Here is a 7,419-nt window from a genome sequence, read left to right on the forward strand (position 1 = left end):
ACAGTATCAAATAATACAGCATGTTTGTTAAACTAGTTTGTTTCTGCTTAAACAACCTGTTAGATTTCTTTGGATTAGAAACAAACGTAATGGGCACACAAAGAGAATACATTATGTTATATTTAGATTTTCAAAAGGCTTTCAATAAAGTGACTCAAATTACAAGAAGAAAGCATTCAGGGAAATACAAGTGCTTGGATCAAGAATTGGTGAAACTAAAAATAAGGATTGAATGTTCAAATTGGGTTTTTGCAATTAGTGGAGTACCCCATCAATCCATGTGAGGACCAGTTCAACTAGCATGGATTGCAGATCATGTTCAATGTAGACATGTGCAGGTAGCAAACAAATTATAGTTACAAAATGGGAAACAAAGAGCTTGAAACTTATGCAAAAGACATAACTATCATCTACTGTACATCTACTAGACAATGGGGGGAAGCAAAAAAAGTCAAACAAAATGTTCCAATATATAGTTAAATACATACAAATATAAAACAAAAGATATCATATTTTTTAATTATTTAATTAATTTAATTATTTAATATTTTTTAGATATAAAAAATATAAAGTATACAAATCAGAGGATGCTGCCATGCACTAGCAATACCTCATTCAGAATATTGCATACGGTTTTGGTCTCTACATTAAAAATAAAATATTTGCTGTTCTGGAATCAGGCCAGAGAAGAGCAACCACAATGCACCTAAAGGAATACTGACAGACTGATGGAACTGAACCTTTTTAGTCTTTAACAGAAAAAGACTACCAGGGTGCCTGATTCAAGTTTTAAAAATCCTCAGAGGCACTGCGATAAATCTATGGACGTCTTTAAAGTCCACATGAACCAAAATACAGATGTGGAAACTAGATGGATGAAGATCACCTGTGATCACTTACTGTAGCTGCCATCTACCAAGATGGGTAGATGGGTCAAAAAGCCTCCTATCATTTTAACTGTTATTATATTCTAAATACACATCAACATTTTTTTGCATTTCACATTCATGTTTTTTAGAGAAATTTCTTTAAGAAAGATATTTTCTTATGTTTTGGCGGGAATTATTTGACAATGTGTGAATACAGCTACTCCACTGCCACCCAACTATAAAAAAAAACCAAAACATTCTAAACTAAACAGATCTCTCAGAGGTAACTGGGAGGAAATGCGAAAGGGAAGTAAATGTTTAAACCAGTGGTAAAACACTAGCATGCATCATTCGTGGACTTCTCCAGGACATTTCCTGTCACTTATGTTTTTCTTTAGGAAACAAATGAGAAGAATAACAGGGAACATTAATAACAGGAATTTCAACAAATTAAAATAAAATCAGGCCTGTATTAAATCTGTTTGCTGCAAACTCTGCAGCTCTAGTGCAAGATTGTTCCAATGTTTGCACCACGGTGCTGACAGTGTTAGTACTGTAATTGCACATGAACATACTCTATTCATAATGTACTATTTATTGACTGAATTGTAGTGTGACCATAATCAAAACATACAAATCTAATAGAATAGTCTGAAGTTCATCACTGTATCTTACATTTGAGAGCACTCAGAGAGCACATTTCATAATAAAAACAATTGTAATTTGAACAAAGTCATTTGTAGATATACAATGTTTGGTTTTTATGATTGTGCCTCTTATAAATACAACTTTGCTCACAAGATTTTGCATTTTACAAATTGAACGAGTTGGAGAATTAACCTACGTACTATTTACTGTATGCTTGAAAATCAAGCACCATGTAATACTTGAGAAGGAATATACTGTATTACTTCTACAATGTGACAGAAGGGTAATGTGGTTGAAGGCTTTGTGGGGTACAATTCAGTTTTAGGAAAAGTGTTCCTAAAAAGTAAAAGATGAAGAAACAGTTTAGGGTTAGGGTGTTAAAGTCATATAATTACAAAACAATCTGTTTAATTTCTAAATAAATACAAATACATCCCTGATTTGTTTTATGTTTTTATAGATATGACCTGTCTAATTTATATTTTTCTAAAATGTATTTTTAGCCTCTTTTAAAAATTGCCTTTAGTAAAGAAATGTATGAGCTTTTATTGTGTTATTCATACAATCAAGAGTAGAATGTATGTTCTGTACATTTTCCCCCACAGTTTATATAGTAGTGCAAAAATAAATACTGTTATTCAGACTGATAGCAAAAAGAAAATGCCTTCATTTCTTGACATTGTTGCATCATGCTATGAAGCTCTGCACCTGTAGACTCTAGCTAATTGGCTATATTGGAAGAGAAGTTTACAAAGCCCTTCGGGGGAATATAGTAGCACACAGTCTAGACAAGCAGGTGGCTTTGATAGTCCAAAAAGGCCTCCTGGGTCTAAGTAAGCACCTGTGAGGCTGAGAGTGAAAAGCTGTGCTGCTCTAGAAGGCTCCCAAAAGCCTCTTCCATTTCCAGGTACCATGGTAACCAATACCTTGAGGCTCCTCACCTTCAGAGCCCACAGGCCAACAAACCTGGTCCAACAATTAAAACATTATCCCATGTTGCCTTCAGATAAATGAAAAATGTTCATGTTTTCTTGGTTGCTTCATCCAACAGTGGTGGCTTTTTTTCTCAGGGAAATCCAAAAAGTAATTCTTAAAATAAAATATCCAGTGTCTAAATATAGAGGTCAAAAGTTTATCTTAGCAATACTGTGTGCTGTTGCAATGTTTTAAGCGATATGTATTTCAATGTCAGTGTCCTAATGTTTGCTAACTTCCTGACTTCGTATTAGAGGCATTACACACTCCTTGTAAGCATATAATTGCATTTGCTGGAGAAAAATATCCATGATGAAAGTGAAGAATCTATAGGCAGTCAAAACTAAAGGCTTCTGGATTTTACCAGACTGCAGTTTTTAGTTTTGCTACATACAAATGGATACAAATATCCAGATTTTTTTCTGATTTAAAAATTACCTAAGTTTTTCAAGCATGACATGGAATATATAACTGATGCCAAAAAATGGCAGTAGAGAAAAACTGGGGAACTTCCAGCACATGAAATGTTGTGCTACGTCTTGTATTCTAAAATACTAGAGTACATCAAATGTTCAGCTGTCATTAAATATCTTGTGCATTAATATTTGTGAATTTCAGCTTTTCAACGGCAAGCCAACAATTCTATCCTTACTTTATTTACGTTACCTAAATTCTAAAGTCTATTGGCTTCAGTGCTAAAATTACCTGGATGTGGCGTGCAGTCTGTCAAAGAAGGAACTCTTTTCATGGTCCTGTTCTTCTTCTTGTCCTTTTTTTCTATTTCTGTACCTTTTGAAACTGTTGTCTTTTACTCTGAATTGGCACGTACTTTTTATGATCCATATGAAGACTGACTTAAATATATATATATACCTGGAATGTTTTGGTCATAGTTAAATATTGGTTCAGTTTTCTGGCTATTTAGATTCTGGCCATTGTCAGTGCTCAGGTGATAAGATAAAGGAAACTCTCTGGTCCTGATCCAAAGAATGCCCATTGTCTTACCTTAAAGGCACCTTATCTTACTCTAAAGATAAATATTGTGAGATGAAATGTAACATTTGTATACCACCTATCATCTGTAAAAAATATAATATTATTAAAAATTAAATTAAACCTCAATGTCACCTCAGAAGCAGCTGCCTAATATCTACTCCCTAAATAAACTGGAAATACGATTTAGGCTGTTAAAACACAGTGGTGAATGTGGCGTTATAAGCAGAAATGTATGCAATAATTACTGTAAAGATTTTCATGTGTGTAGCTTATTTGATCTGAGAGGTAGGGAAATGCATATCAGTCTTTATCTGTAAACAAAGGAATTCATATAGGCTTGTAACTTTAACATTCTAAATTCATTCTTATGAACAAATTAATTCACAAAGTAATGCATTATTCCATGCTGAAAAGAGAAGAAAACAAACACAATGTTTCAGCTGTTGAGCCTTCTTCAGATGACATACCTTCAGGCTTCACACCCGAAGAAGGCTCCACAGCCAAAACGTTTTTTTTTCTGCCTTTCTTCTCATTTCAGCATGTAATAAACCTTTACTTGTTCCTTTGCAGTCTGACACAGCTACCTACTGTACTTGAACTCACTTATTTACCCATTGCGCATGAAATATGTGCTATAGACTGTGAGTGCTACATATACTGCATCAGAAAGAAGCTTAAAACATATTTTGTTTTCCTGTATTACAGATACAAATAATAAGGTACATGATTTAATTAATAATAAGGTTAAACGAATTCCAGTCCTTTGTCACGTACTGTATGTAATCCCTTAGTCTAAGGACGACTAAACGTTTTCATCTAATTTCCTTTCTTAATTAAACAAATCAATGACAGACAAACAATGCAAAATCAGCCAAAGAAAATAAATTAAAACATTTACAGAAATGTGCTTCCTTTGCTACTGCTACAGTGAATCCCCCCCATATAAACATGTAAGATGTTTTTCTTACACCTTGTAGTTATTCAGAAGAAAAGTAAGTTATACTGAAGATACACAATTATGTTTTGGAAAAGGGTGGTTGATGCTTTTTGAATTTTTGTCCTTGGCAAAAATGTACACATAATATATTGATGTTATTACCATGTTAACCTTTTTATTACATCTGCAAAGAAACATTATTGACACGACAACAGAGAAATACCCAGTAACAAATGTCAGCTTTCTCATAGGTCTGCAGCCGTGTGCAATGTAGATCCTTTGAGTGCAGTAAAATAGAGTAAAGCAGATGCTAGACTTAACACTTATGACAAAATGCTAAAGGTCACCCCACTGTAATAAAATGTGTCAAAGGGAGTCATGTAGTGAAAGAAAAGTCTATGTAAAGTACTAGACCAGTACTTAACTGAAACATGTTCTCCCTAGGCTCCTCATTCATATCAGGCATGTCTAATGAAGCAATTTACACTGTACTGAATTTGATTAATCCGCCATACATGCCTCAGGTGTGAATTAGGAGAAGCAATAGAGCATTGCTGGGGTCTTTCAGGTAGAATGTATGGATAGCATCCATTGGCAGCAGCTATGAGTCTTAGTCTTAATTTAATTCAAAATTTTAATCTTCTAATGCACTTTCTTTGTATGTTTAAATGTTTTCCTAAATGAATAAACATGGTTTAAAGAAAAAATATTTTCTGAAACTGAAGGTTAAGTCTAGTTGAGAGCCTGTAACGAGTGTGAAGGAGTGCTTAATGTATTCTGGGAAGCCCTGGGATGGTTTTAAAGGGCCAGAACCTCAATTATGGTTTATGTCAAAGTCTGTTTCAGCTTTATCATCACTACATTGCAGTTTTGGTCACAGTCACTTAAACTATTAGTGTATGTATGCAAGCTAATTCTTCAGCAATAGATTAACAATATTATCATCCTAGCAAGGCAATTCTGATGGAATACTGTACCAAGGTTCCAGATCCATGTAGGAACAGAACGTTTTCATCTTCTCTCAAATTCATTAATTTGAGGTCTAAAAAAAGCTCATAAAGTGCAGGTAATACACCCAGTATCACTGGGTCCAGGGCAGGGTACAGCTTAATCAACGCTCCTGATATTAACAAGCTTTTTCCATGACATTCAGAACAACTGACATATCAGGAGCTGAAACAGGAGGTTTATTTAAAAGTGCCATTTTGTTTTACAATTTTTCTCTTTTCTTAGTTCCTTATTTATTATAATTCCTTATTATTCCTAATTTATAATTGATATTCTGCAACAGAGTATCTTATAAGGAGATCTCCCTTATCTGTATTGGGGGGAGTGTACTGGAGCTATGTTTGATTTTGAACATGTCCGAAATCAATTAAAGCTTCCCAGGCGTAGGATTTATGCAACCACACATCCCAGCTCATCACCTCATATTCAACCTTCAAGATTTGTTTCAAATGTTTTCTTTTCCCCAGCGAAATATACTGACCTTTTCAGATAACTTGATCAGAATAAAAAAAACAAACAAGGACACACTATCATCTAGAATACATGAAAAGCCAGAGGATTTGATTTAGACATTAAAGGCAATGGTTTAATTGAAACATCAGACCACAGCAGTGCTTTTTATTATAGCTGTCTAGGGAAACAGTTGCTTTATGCACATCTGACCTACGTCTACTGAAGATAAAAAAATAAAATATTTTATTGAATAGCTATAAAAAACTATTTTTAAATGAGATCCAGAATTGACAAGAGTAGATACTGTGTGAAGCAGTCAGAGGGCTGGAAAACTGTAAATTTTTAAATAGAAGCACAAATTAATGAAAACAAGCCCTGCTAAAAAAATCATTAGTAACAGCATATGTAACTAGCACTAATAGTAACAACTATACAATACAACTATAATCTGTGTGTACTAGGGACACTACAAAAATGAAACCTTTCTGATCTTACAAAAACAAAAGAGAACTAGTCAAAATGTGTCAGTTATAGTTAAAGAGAAATACATATTTCAGTGTTACCCTAACCCATCGTACTCAACTATTGTTTTAAACATTTCTTGAGAGCAAAGTGTATAGATCTTCTGGAAATAAAATACTTCTCTTGTGGTATTAGTACAATGGAAGAATTTTTAAACATTAAAAAAAATTGTGCTGGTAGTGTTCCTATCCTCCTGGACATTTTCTTTCATATGCAAGTTCTCAAAGAAACCTGTCTGTGAGATGAGAGATTTGCAATGCAAAAAAATAAAGTTCTGTAATAAAGTAAAAGCTAGAAATGCAATAGACTGATCTGGAAGTATTGTAAGGCTTCTACCAAACCACACAGAACTGTTTTAAGACTTATACATGTTTGTTTTTAGACTCTGGACTACAGTTTATAATTTATTAATGACCTTTATAAAGAATCAATTGGTAAACTATTTCAAAGAGTACAGTTTCCAAATATCACTGTGTGAAACATGATAGATTATAATTACTGTTATGGTTTATATGCACATTGTTATGTGTTTGGGATTTCTGTTATGTCTGTATTACTTATTTTATGGTCCCTTCAGCAGTTTTGCACCATGAAATTTTAATGAATAGCTTATAATAGATGAAGTGGGAGAATAACTGAGGTGTTTGCATATCTGAGGTATAAGAGTAGATAAAGTAGACTGTAAAATTCAGGAATATCTGAATATAATAGGTACAACTGAGAGAAGACCGGATGACTCATAAAATCTTTGTTTTAGAAGTTCTCAGAACTGACCATACAGCCCTATGGTGTACCTAATAAAAGACAAAACTGTAAAAGAGATTAGAAATATAGAAATAAAAGAGAGGCGGGTAGACAGGGGAGATAGAGTAGAACTGTGCTGCACAGTTTTCATACTTAGATTCATCATTGTGGAATCAACACCTACTGTATCAGATATTGAGTATAGAAGGTGCTCAGCTTACATTTGCCAAAATGTGCTGTAATTTATATTTGTGGAGAACATTTCCC

Source organism: Lepisosteus oculatus, chromosome 5 (assembly GCF_040954835.1).
Source record: "Lepisosteus oculatus isolate fLepOcu1 chromosome 5, fLepOcu1.hap2, whole genome shotgun sequence".
Lineage (NCBI taxonomy): Eukaryota > Metazoa > Chordata > Actinopteri > Semionotiformes > Lepisosteidae > Lepisosteus > Lepisosteus oculatus.